The 13,324-nt window shown below is 43.2% G+C and overlaps 1 protein-coding gene across 1 annotated transcript in view; it reads left to right on the top strand.

The window, feature by feature from the left end:
- Positions 1 to 13,324, top strand: part of TRPM7 (transient receptor potential cation channel subfamily M member 7) — a 626,812-nt gene that overhangs the window by 204,626 nt on the left and 408,862 nt on the right. The gene's annotated exons all lie outside the window — the stretch shown is intronic.

The following is a 13,324-nucleotide window of genomic DNA, read 5'->3' as shown; positions in this document are numbered from 1 at the left end:
ACATCGAAAGTTTATGTTCGGTGCCGCCGACAACCAGACCCCTCACTGCTGTATTTGCCCTGATCTTGTGGGCAAGGTGTTCGATCATGAGAGCAAACAGGAGGGGCGACAGAGGGCACCCCTGTCTTGTCCCGTTCCTGATCAAAAATGTTTCTGAGAGGGTGCCATTCACTCTAACTCGCGCATTTGGTGCCGAGTACAGGGACATAATGACGTTTATGAAACCGGGCCCAAAACCAAACCTCTTCAGCGTCAATCGGATAAACTTCCAGCTAACCTGATCAAACGCTTTTTCCGCGTCTGTTGTTACCAAAGTGAGTGGTAGTTTGTGTATATGAGCATAGGTTATCAACTGTTGTATTTTGAGGGTATTATCCCTAGCTTGTCGTGCAGGAATAAATCCTACCTGATCGGCAGAGATTAGCTCAGGAAGGAGCTTATTCAGACGGGCAGCTATGACTTTCACGAAGATTTTCACGTCTGAATTGAGAAGGGATATTGGCCTGAAGTTTTCAGGCCTGTCAGGGGGTTTCCCAGGTTTAGGGATAACCGCAATGTATGCTTCCAACATGGAACTGGGGAGTCTGGGAGTCTCAAGCAAGGATGCGAACAAGCTTGTCAACTTTGGGGCAAGGATATCAGAGTACTTTTTGTAATATTTCAGACCGAAGCCATCAGGCCCAGGGCTTTTGCCCGTTGGAAGGTCTTTAATGGCTTTCTGAACCTCCTCTAATGTGATTGGCAGCTCTAGGAGCTCTCTATCTTCTTCCGATATCTCTGGAAGGTCAGTGGTCTGCAGATAGTGAATGATGTCATCATCTGCTAGCTGATACGCGGGGGGTAGCTCCATCCCCTCTAGGGTTTTTCAGATTGTAAAGTGCACTGTAATAACTCCTAAAGGCTGCAGCAATTGAGTCGCCTTCAGCCCTGGTGTCTCCACCCGCGTCTACAATATGATGTACATAGGTTTTTAATTTTTTCCTGGCTATCGCTCTTGCAAGAAGCTTCCCAGGTTTGTCGCCCTGTTCGAAGTAAAGCTGCCTCAGTTTGAGGGCTTGTTTTTGGTAGCCCTCCTGCAAAAACTTCAGGAGATCCTTCCTGGCCGTGTTCAAACGTGTTAGTCCCGAATTGTCTCGCGGGTACTTTTTGTGATATTGTTCAGATTTTTCTACCTGTAGCAGAAGTCTGTTGTAACGCTCTCTCCGCATTTTTTTAAGCCTTGCTTTGCGTTCTATCAGAAGTCCCCTTATGGTGCATTTATACTCTTCCCATATGACTGGGGCCACTTATCTCCTCTGTCGCGTTTAAGCGAAAGTATTCGGTCATGGATTTCCTTATATCTGTGTTAAACACTGGGTCATCTAAAAGCGTGTCATCAAGTCTCCACACGAAGGGAGTGATAGGCGTGCTAGGCCATTGAATGGTGCAGCCCACTGGGGCATGGTCGGACCATGTGATCGCAGAAATTCTGCTAGTTTTAGTGATGATTAACCCCGTGGAGTCTGTGAATAAATAGTCTATCCTGGAATATTTTCGATGTGGATATGAGTAAAAAGTAAAATTCTTGTCTGTTGGATGATGTGTGCGCCAGATGTCATGAATCATTAGTTCAGCCAATGAAGTGGACATTTGTTTAAGTGTTTTGTGCGGGGCGATGGAGAGACCGCTGGAGGTGTCGAGAACAGGATCTAGAGGTGCGTTAAAGGCCCCCCAAGGTATAAAATTCCCATTTGCATTTCAAGGATTTTGCGGGAGACCTTCTGAAGAAAGAGGTGCTGGGAGGAGTTCGGACAGTATATATTGGCTAGTGTGATGGGCCTGTTAAACAAGGTACCTGTAAGTATCATGAATCTGCCCTCAGGGTCCATGTAACTTTTGGAGAGCTGAAAGGGAACCCCTGCACTAAAAATGACCCTGACCCCGTTCTTTTTTTTTCGAGCCTGAGGCAAAATATGCCACTGGGTACTGACGACTATGCCATTTTGGTTCTTGAGCTATTGCGAAATGCGTTTCCTGTATGAAAACTATGTCTCCACCCATTCTCTGTAGGTCTCTCATAACTATGACACGTTTAGAGGGGCTGTTAAGTCCCTTTGCGTTAATAGTTATAAGTTCTATTGGACGGGGTTTGCGTCTACAACTCTGACTCGCCATGGTTGCCTAGCACGCCCAGCAGTGTGTTGTGAGGGGGAGGGATGGGACAGCAATCTCAGTGTAGTGTAGAGAGTGTGAAATGTAAAGAGAGGGGAAAAAAAAAAGGGGGGAGAAGATACAGAGGTGGGGAGAGGTAAGGGGCAATGGGCCAAGGAGGGTAGGTGATATGAAATAGAGAAGTCTTCTCTAAGAAGACTAAAATAACAGTGATTGTGTATCACTTATTATGAACTGAAGAACATAACCTTGAACAACAAATACAACCAATAATAGTTCTAAAGCAAATAAATTCTGTCACAACTACTTCAGTAACTCAGGGGTAGTTGTCCCTGTGCATATCGCGTGTAAACATAAACAATTAACATAGTTTTAGAAATCTGGTTAACCCTTTGGATCTACTTGAGCATATTAAAGTGCTTCCCCTGTGTCCAGACAGTATAGTTATCAACGTGGTGTTGCTATTCAACTCTATAATCTCCTTCTCTAGGGTCCGTTCTACATGAGCCTAATTGGCCTTTGTTTAATTCCGTTGTTAACCCATTCTAGAGTACTCACGGTTTTCCCTGTAATTGTTCTATTGCTATTTTACAACTATCATAAATGCTGTTTCTCCACCCTCCCATGGAACAAGTAACTCTAGCGCATAGCTCTTGAGTTGGGGCAGAGTGTTTAAGTGCGTAAACCAGTTATGCGGGATGTTATGTTTTCTAATGTAAGCTCCATACAGTTAAAACAAACCAGTTTAATCCTGTCGTTACTGACAACTTCAGCAAGGGAATCATAACTATAGCTTAGCCCTTCTTAATCTATCTAACGGGCGACCCTTTTATTTGTTTCTCGTTTATGTTCCTTCTAGTTCCCCGCCTTCTACTACATGAATATGGGCAGTAATGCAGCAACTGAACATAAAGGAATGAAAACAGAGACATTATCATTTAGCTTAGCTGTACATAGGATTCTAACGCCAGTAATAAAGTTCTTGGTAATGCAGCAGCAACAAGACAGTTTTACATGTTAAATTGGAGCAGCACATTCTGTAAACATATATGTGAGGTGTTACATATAAATGGGGTAAGCAACAGTAGAGTTACACATTATATACGACCTGAAGGTTCCACAGGAGGGCATAAGATCTTATCTCAGGAAAGGTCCGTTAAGCACTGGTGTCACTGCAGACCAAGTGTTAACCCCTTAATGACCACAATGTACACGGTATGTCACTGGTCGTTAAGGGTTTTTTCAGGACATAATAGCACAAGTCTAGCAATAACACGCTATTAATGCCCTCCCTCCAGCAGGCTTTGTGGAATAGAGCAGTCTCAACGCTGGTGGCAAGACTGTGCTATAAAACAATCAAGTCCCAAAAAAAGGCCAGTGACATACAGGGTACGTCGCTGGTCCTTAAGGGGTTAATAACCTAGAGAGTGAAAAAACAAAGAAGAGAGAAAAAAAAAACAGGTCTGTCCCTCTGGGTTTACCCACGAAGCTGCTGGACCTCTCCATGGTCTGTCGTTTGGTGCTCTGCGAGCTGGATTTTCCTGGCGTGGGGGTTCAATTTCCAGTCCCAATGCTTGGTTGAAGTTAGGGAGATCCTCCAGGCCTCTGAGGATGTGTGAGACATTACTTTTGCAGCGTAGTAGGACACAGGTCTGAGTATATTTGAACTTCTGTACCCCTAAAGGTAATTGGATGTTTTGTTCTAGCCAGTTTGAGAACCTCTTCCTTGTCCCAGAAAGATAGAAATTTAATAATTATGTCCCTGGGTGGGGCCCTGTTTGGTGGTTTAGGGCGCAAGGCCCTATGTGCTCGCTCTATTTGTATGTCCTGTGCTAAAGCATTGTTTTTCAGGTATCTAATAAACTCCTGAATATAGGGCTGCAGTGCTGGGGGGTCAATCGCTTCTGGTATGCCTCGAAGGCGCAAATTGCTCCTTCTGCTCCTGTTTTCTAAATCTTCTATGCGGTCCATAAGGGTGTGAATCATACCCTCTTGTGCTTGCTGTAGACTAGCTTAGTGTTGCATGTCAGAGCTAAGCGACTCCTGCTTCTCTTCTACCTGCGTAACACGGTGATTTATGGCCGCAATGTCTCTTTTAACCTCCCCAAACATACTTTTAAAATCTTGCATCGCACTTTTAATGTCCTCCTTGGAGGATAAGTGCAAGATATCCTCCTTTGTGAGATAGCTGTGAGAGTTTGTGCTGGGCCTGTGTTCATGAATCTGTGCAGCAACTAAAGGTCCCTGTGAGTCCTGCACTGTTTTACTAGGCAATTGAGCAGAATCTGTGGGTATCAGATAGCTCTCCATTATAGAAGTTTGTGTGCTTTTGGAAGACTTAAGGTTCCTTTTGGTAGTAATTGCAAACAGGAAGTCTGTATATTTATATGAAAAATTCCCTTTCTTCGTGCAGTATTGTGCGTTTATTTGTGACTTATATATGCGCACCTCAAAATGTGTATGGTGATTGAGCGCCTGTCCGGTCACTTAGGCCTAGTCTTAAGATCCGTTAGGGCTTGGTTTCTTGTCCCCTTATTATTAGTTCAATGTGTTTGCGTATGGGGAGATCACCAGCTCCCCTGTCTCCAAATTTATTATACCCTGCTGTGTTCAGGAATCCAGATCTGGGCTAGTGCCTTAGTGAGTGGTAAAGTTATGCTGTTATGGCCCGCTTGTGAATGGCGGTATAATGGCCGCCCACAGAACTCACCTCCGCTCCTCACTCGAACGCTACCCAGCTGATCAGAGCCCTCAGCAGGAGTCTAGATCGCCAAGACGAATGCTCCGGTATTGACACCCGGTAAGTGTATAACTTCTTGTAGTAGCGGCGTGTTGCGTGAGCAGATCTCTCCTCCAAAGAAGCCACGTGGTCGCGGCCCTGTCACCGCTGATGGCAAAGTAATAGTGCGGCTCCGTCACCTAGCTCTTATATCAGCTCCGAGGGTCTCAGGCTTAAACGCCCCTTATAGCAGCTCTGGCGATGCCTTTCTGAGATATAAACACTGGGGATCTGTGCACTCCGCCACCAGGCCAAGCGATCTTCAGAAGCAATGTTCCGCTTCCAGTCGGCTCTCCCCTGAGATTCACTACTTTGTTCAAGGAAGGGTATCTCGTGATTCCTATGGGTTAGGGTATCCTTTCCCAACCCTGTGATTGAATTAAATGATGTTGGGTCAACCAGATTTTATGCGATATTACACTAGGGACTACAGAGCTCTGTTAAATTGCAGCCATTTCAGATCCTGGTTAGGCTCCGCCCCTTTTGCATTGTATTTTTATTATGGATTTGTTTATTAGGCAATATTGCAATTCTGCTGTATTTAACTGTGTTTAAAATCAAACTCCTTGCATTGTCTGTTTGGGAAGTTGTGTGCCTTTAATTTTATTTTTTGGTGACTTCAGTACAATCTTAACATGCTATGGGGCAGTATCAGTAAGCACTTTAAAAATGGATAACAAAAGTGTTTTCTATTGCAGCCATCACTGTATCTGCATTTAATATTGCACTGAGAAGATTCAGGAATAATACAGATAGATATCAGTAGTATTCTTCAACCTTCTCAGTGCAATATAAATCAGTATTATTCCTCAAACTTCTTAGTGGCAACTATCCTTAGTGTAAGAAATGTTTTCAAAGTGCACCATACATTTCACATATAATTTAAAAGAAATGTGAGATAAATGTGCAGATGAAACAAGAAAGAAAAATAATCAGATATTTTTCAGTTTTAGGGAGTTATTTTAAGATTAAAAGGGACAGTCTACTCCAGAATTTTTATTGTTTAAAAAGATAGGTTATAGTAATATACTTTCTCCAACATAGGTGTGTCCGGTCCACGGCGTCATCCTTACTTGTGGGATATTCTCTTCCCCAACAGGAAATGGCAAAGAGCCCAGCAAAGCTGGTCACATGATCCCTCCTAGGCTCCGCCTACCCCAGTCATTCTCTTTGCCGTTGTACAGGCAACATCTCCACGGAGATGGCTTAGAGTTTTTTAGTGTTTAACTGTAGTTTTTTCATTATTCAATCAAGAGTTTGTTATTTTCAAATAGTGCTGGTACGTACTATTTACTCAGAAACAGAAAAGAGATGAAGAATTCTGTTTGTATGAGGAAAATGATTTTAGCAACCGTAACTAAAATCCATGGCTGTTCCACACAGGACTGTTGAGAGCAATTAACTTCAGTTGGGGGAACAGTTTGCAGTCCTTTGCTGCTTGAGGTATGACACATTCTAACAAGACGATGTAATGCTGGAAGCTGTCATTTTCCCTATGGGATCCGGTAAGCCATGTTTATTACGATTGTAAATAAGGGCTTCACAAGGGCTTATTTAGACTGTAGACTTTTTTTGGGCTAAATCGATTGATATTAACACTTATTTAGCCTTGAGGAATCATTTATTCTGGGTATTTTGATATAATAATATCGGCAGGCACTGTTTTAGACACCTTATTCTTTAGGGGCTTTCCCAAAGCATAGGCAGAGTCTCATTTTCGCGCCGGTGTTGCGCACTTGTTTTTGAGAGGCATGGCATGCAGTCGCATGTGAGAGGAGCTCTGATACTTATAAAAGACTTCTGAAGGCGTCATTTGGTATCGTATTCCCCTTTGGGTTTGGTTGGGTCTCAGCAAAGCAGATACCAGGGACTGTAAAGGGGTTAAAGCTTAAAACGGCTCCGGTTCCGTTATTTTAAGGGTTAAAGCTTCCAAAATTGGTGTGCAATATTTTCAAGGCTTTAAGACACTGTGGTGAAAGTTTGGTGAATTTTGAACAATTCCTTCATGTTTTTTCGCAATTGCAGTAATAAAGTGTGTTCAGTTTAAAATTTAAAGTGACAGTAACGGTTTTATTTCAAAACGTTTTTTGTACTTTCTTATCAAGTTTATGCCTGTTTAACATGTCTGAACTACCAGATAGACTGTGTTCTGAATGTGGGGAAGCCAGAATTCCTATTCATTTAAATAAATGTGATTTATGTGATAATGACAATGATGCCCAAGATGATTCCTCAAGTGAGGGGAGTAAGCATGGTACTGCATCATTCCCTCCTTCGTCTACACAAGTCTTGCCCACTCAGGAGGCCCCTAGTACATCTAGCGCGCCAATACTCCTTACTATGCAACAATTAACGGCTGTAATGGATAATTCTGTCAAAAACATTTTAGCCAAAATGAACCCTTGTCAGCGTAAGCGTGGATGCTCTGTTTTAGTTACTGAAGAGCATGACGACGCTGATATTAATATCTCTGAAGGGCCCCTAACCCAATCTGAGGGGGCCAGGGAGGTTTTGTCTGAGGGAGAAATTACTGATTTAGGGAACATTTCTCAGCAGGCTGAATCTGATGTGATTACATTTAAATTTAAATTGGAACATCTCCGCATTTTGCTTAAGGAGGTATTATCCACTCTGGATGATTGTGAAAATTTGGTCATCCCAGAGAAACTATGTAAAATGGACAAGTTCCTAGAGGTGCCGGGGCTCCCAGAAGCTTTTCCTATACCCAAGCGGGTGGCGGACATTGTTAATAAAGAATGGGAAAGGCCCGGTATTCCTTTCGTCCCTCCCCCCATATTTAAAAAATTGTTTCCTATGGTCGACCCCAGAAAGGACTTATGGCAGTCAGTCCCCAAGGTCGAGGGAGCGGTTTCTACTTTAAACAAACGCACCACTATTCCCATAGAGGATAGTTGTGCTTTCAAAGATCCTATGGATAAAAAATTAGAAGGTTTGCTTAAAAAGATGTTTGTTCAGCAGGGTTACCTTCTACAACCCATTTCATGCATTGTCCCTGTCACTACAGCCGCATATTTCTGGTTTGATGAACTGATTAAGGTGCTCGATAGTGACTCTCCTCCTTATGAGGAGATTATGGACAGAATCAATGCTCTCAAATTGGCTAATTCTTTCACTCTAGACGCCTCTTTGCAATTGGCTAAGTTAGCGGCTAAGAATTCTGGGTTTGCTATTGTGGCGCGCAGAGCGCTTTGGTTGAAATCTTGGTCGGCTGATGCGTCTTCCAAGAACAAGCTACTAAACATTCCTTTCAAGGGGAAAACGCTGTTTGGTCCTGACTTGAAAGAGATTATCTCTGATATCACTGGGGGTAAGGGCCACGCCCTTCCTCAGGATCGGCCTTTCAAGGCAAAAAATAGACCTAATTTTCGTCCCTTTCGTAAAAACGGACCAGCCCAAGGTGCTACGTCCTCTAAGCAAGAGGGTAATACTTCTCAGGCCAAGCCAGCTTGGAGACCAATGCAAGGCTGGAACAAGGGAAAGCAGGCCAAGAAACCTGCCACTGCTACCAAGACAGCATGAAATATTGGCCCCCGATCCGGGACCGGATCTGGTGGGGGGCAGACTCTCTCTCTTCGCTCAGGCTTGGGCAAGAGATGTTCTGGATCCTTGGGCGCTAGAAATAGTCTCCCAGGGTTATCTTCTGGAATTCAAGGGACTTCCCCCAAGGGGGAGGTTCCACAGGTCTCAGTTGTCTTCAGACCACATAAAAAGACAGGCGTTCTTACATTGTGTAGAAGACCTGTTAAAAATGGGAGTGATTCATCCTGTTCCATTAAGAGAACAAGGGATGGGGTTCTACTCCAATCTGTTCATAGTTCCCAAAAAAGAGGGAACGTTCAGACCAATCCTAGATCTCAAGATCTTAAACAAATTTCTCAAGGTCCCATCGTTCAAGATGGAAACCATTCGAACTATCCTTCCTTCCATCCAGGAAGGTCAATTCATGACCACGGTGGATTTAAAGGATGCGTATCTACATATTCCTATCCACAAGGAACATCATCGGTTCCTAAGGTTTGCATTCCTGGACAAACATTACCAGTTCGTGGCGCTTCCTTTCGGATTAGCCACTGCTCCAAGGATTTTCACAAAGGTACTAGGGTCCCTTCTAGCGGTGCTAAGACCAAGGGGCATTGCAGTAGTACCTTACCTGGACGACATTCTGATTCAAGCGTCGTCCCTCCCTCGAGCAAAGGCTCACACGGACATCGTCCTGGCCTTTCTCAGATCTCACGGCTGGAAAGTGAACGTGGAAAAGAGTTCTCTATCCCCGTCAACAAGGGTTCCCTTCTTGGGAACAATTATAGATTCCTCAGAAATAAGGATTTTTCTAACAGAGGCCAGAATAACAAAGCTTCTGGACTCTTGTCGGATTCTTCATTCCGTTCCTCTTCCTTCCGTAGCTCAGTGCATGGAAGTGATCGGGTTGATGGTAGCGGCAATGGACATAGTTCCTTTTGCGCGCATTCATCTAAGACCATTACAACTGTGCATGCTCAGTCAGTGGAATGGGGACTATACAGACTTGTCTCCAAAGATACAAGTAAATCAGAGGACCAGAGACTCACTCCGTTGGTGGCTGTCCCTGGACAACCTGTCACAAGGGATGACATTCCGCAGACCAGAGTGGGTCATTGTCACGACCGACGCCAGTCTGACGGGCTGGGGCGCGGTCTGGGGATCCCTGAAAGCTCAGGGTCTTTGGTCTCGGGAAGAATCTCTTCTACCGATAAATATTCTGGAACTGAGAGCGATATTCAATGCTCTCAAGGCTTGGCCTCAGCTAGCAAGGACCAAGTTCATACGATTTCAATCAGACAACATGACGACTGTTGCGTACATCAACCATCAGGGGGGAACAAGGAGTTCCCTAGCGATGGAGGAAGTGACCAAGATTATTCTATGGGCGGAGTCTCACTCCTGCCACCTGTCTGCTATCCACATCCCGGGAGTGGAAAATTGGGAAGCGGATTTTCTGAGTCGTCAGACATTGCATCCGGGGGAGTGGGAACTCCATCCGGAAATCTTTGCCCTAGTCACTCAGCTGTGGGGCATTCCAGACATGGATCTGATGGCCTCTCGTCAGAACTTCAAAGTTCCCTGTTACGGGTCCAGATCCAGGGATCCCAAGGCGGCTCTAGTGGATGCACTAGTAGCACCTTGGACCTTCAAACTAGCTTATGTGTTTCCGCCGTTTCCTCTCATTCCCAGGCTGGTAGCCAGGATCAATCAGGAGAGGGCGTCGGTGATCTTGATAGCTCCTGCGTGGCCACGCAGGACTTGGTATGCAGATCTGGTGAATATGTCATCGGCTCCACCTTGGAAGCTACCTTTGAGACGAGACCTTCTTGTTCAGGGTCCGTTCGAACATCCGAATCTGGTTTCACTCCAGCTGACTGCCTGGAGATTGAACGCTTGATTTTATCGAAGCGAGGTTTCTCAGATTCTGTTATCGATACTCTTGTTCAGGCCAGAAAGCCTGTAACTAGAAAGATTTACCACAAAATTTGGAAAAAATATATCTGTTGGTGTGAATCTAAAGGATTCCCTTGGGACAAGGTTAAGATTCCTAGGATTCTATCCTTCCTTCAAGAAGGATTGGAAAAAGGATTATCGGCAAGTTCCCTGAAGGGACAGATTTCTGCCTTGTCGGTGTTACTTCACAAAAAGCTGGCAGCTGTGCCAGATGTTCAAGCCTTTGTTCAGGCTTTGGTTAGAATTAAGCCTGTTTACAAACCTTTGACTCCTCCTTGGAGTCTCAATTTAGTTCTTTCAGTTCTTCAGGGGGTTCCGTTTGAACCCTTACATTCCGTTGATATTAAGTTATTATCTTGGAAAGTTTTGTTTTTAGTTGCAATTTCTTCTGCTAGAAGAGTTTCAGAATTATCTGCTCTGCAGTGTTCCCCTCCTTATCTGGTGTTCCATGCAGATAAGGTGGTTTTACGTACTAAACCTGGTTTTCTTCCGAAAGTTGTTTCTAACAAAAACATTAACCAGGAGATTATCGTGCCTTCTCTGTGTCCGAAACCAGTTTCAAAGAAGGAACGTTTGTTGCACAATTTGGATGTTGTTCGCGCTCTAAAATTCTATTTAGATGCTACAAAGGATTTTAGACAAACATCTTCCTTGTTTGTTGTTTATTCAGGTAAAAGGAGAGGTCAAAAAGCAACTTCTACCTCTCTCTCTTTTTGGATTAAAAGCATCATCAGATTGGCTTACGAGACTGCCGGACGGCAGCCTCCCGAAAGAATCACAGCTCATTCCACTAGGGCTGTGGCTTCCACATGGGCCTTCAAGAACGAGGCTTCTGTTGATCAGATATGTAGGGCAGCGACTTGGTCTTCACTGCACACTTTTACCAAATTTTACAAGTTTGATACTTTTGCTTCTTCTGAGGCTATTTTTGGGAGAAAGGTTTTGCAAGCCGTGGTGCCTTCCATTTAGGTGACCTGATTTGCTCCCTCCCTTCATCCGTGTCCTAAAGCTTTGGTATTGGTTCCCACAAGTAAGGATGACGCCGTGGACCGGACACACCTATGTTGGAGAAAACAGAATTTATGTTTACCTGATAAATTTCTTTCTCCAACGGTGTGTCCGGTCCACGGCCCGCCCTGGTTTTTTTTTTTTAATCAGGTCTGATAATTTATTTTCTTTAACTACAGTCACCACGGTACCATATGGTTTCTCCTATGCTAATATTCCTCCTTAACGTCGGTCGAATGACTGGGGTAGGCGGAGCCTAGGAGGGATCATGTGACCAGCTTTGCTGGGCTCTTTGCCATTTCCTGTTGGGGAAGAGAATATCCCACAAGTAAGGATGACGCCGTGGACCGGACACACCGTTGGAGAAAGAAATTTATCAGGTAAACATAAATTCTGTTTTTTACCTCTGTGATTTTTTGTATCTAAGCCTCTGCAAACTGCCCCCCTTTTTTCAGTTCTTTTCACAGACTTGCATTTTAGCCAATCAGTGCCCTCTCATAAGTAACTTCACAGGCATGAACACAATGTTGTCTATATGGAACACATAAACTAACGCCTGCTAGATATTAAAAACTGTCAAATGTTTTCAGATAAGAGATGGCCCTCAATGGCTTACAAATTAGCATATATACCTACTTAGTAAATTTGAAAAAAAAATTTTTTTTTAACGTTACATGACCTATCTGAATCATGAAAATTTAATTTGGACTTGACTGTGCCTTTTAAGTTTACTACTACTGAGAGAGGATCATTCAACATAATTTTTAGAAGGGTTAGAAAAACATGGAATAATAAAATCAACTTCCAAATGGATATATATATATATATATATATATATATATATATATATATATATATATATATATATATATATATATATATATATATATAAATAAATAAAATGTCAGTGCCTCACCAGCCACTGACATCACTGCACGTCACTGACATGGTTTTATCTTTAAAGGACCTAAGTACATTCTAATGCCATTTAATGAAAACATTTAATTAGTGCATTACTAATGCTTGCTATCTAGTTATGCAAACTGTGCAATGGGGAGCTGCAGGCCTTTCTGTTTCAAAGCAAAATACAGCCAGTGATTATTATTCTGTGAATCAGGACAAGTAGATTGTCACAAGAGACAAGTAGATTAGGCATCTGCTTTAGTCCCTTTGACAAGTAGTATTTTTTTTTTTTTTTAATGTCCACACCCCTGGTCTTGCCCACCGTGCTGCAGCTAAGTTTCAAGGTCTTGGCAATCTTCTTATAGCCTAGGCCATCTTTATGTAGAGCAACATTTTTTTTTCCAGATCCTCAGAGAGTTCTTTGCCATGAGGTGCCATGTTGAACTTCCAGTGACCAGTATGAGAGAGTGTGAGCGCGATAACACCAAATTTAACACACCTGCTCCCCATTCACATCTGAGATCTTGTAACACTAATGAGTCACATGACACCGAGGGGGTAGGAAATGGCTAATTGGGCCCGATTTGGACATTTACACTTAGGGGTGTACTCACTTTTGTTTCCAACGGTTTATACATTAATGGCTGTGTTATACAGGCTGTACACTCCTTTACATTGTAGCAAAGTGTAATTTCTTCATTGTTGTCACATGAAAAGATATAATAAAATATTTTCAAAAATGTGAGGGGTGTACTCACTTTTGAGAGATACTGTATATGATATGTAAAGCCATACACATGGTGCATATGAGCTTATGCACCAGTAATAATAATTAAAATTGTATACCAAAAAGGGAGAGAGACTATTGTAGTATTTCCTTTTGAGAGTGTGTTTCTTATTGAATGTAGACCATAACCTAGCTCAAAGCATTACTTTCAAAAGAAATCTATGATAATCTGTCTTTCCCGTCTATCTCTGCTACAGTTT

The sequence above is a fragment of the Bombina bombina genome, chromosome 6, assembly GCF_027579735.1.
Source record: "Bombina bombina isolate aBomBom1 chromosome 6, aBomBom1.pri, whole genome shotgun sequence".
In the NCBI taxonomy this organism is placed as follows: Eukaryota; Metazoa; Chordata; class Amphibia; order Anura; family Bombinatoridae; genus Bombina; species Bombina bombina.
Note: the sequence above shows the minus strand (reverse complement) of the source record. Positions and strands in the feature narration are given on the sequence as shown.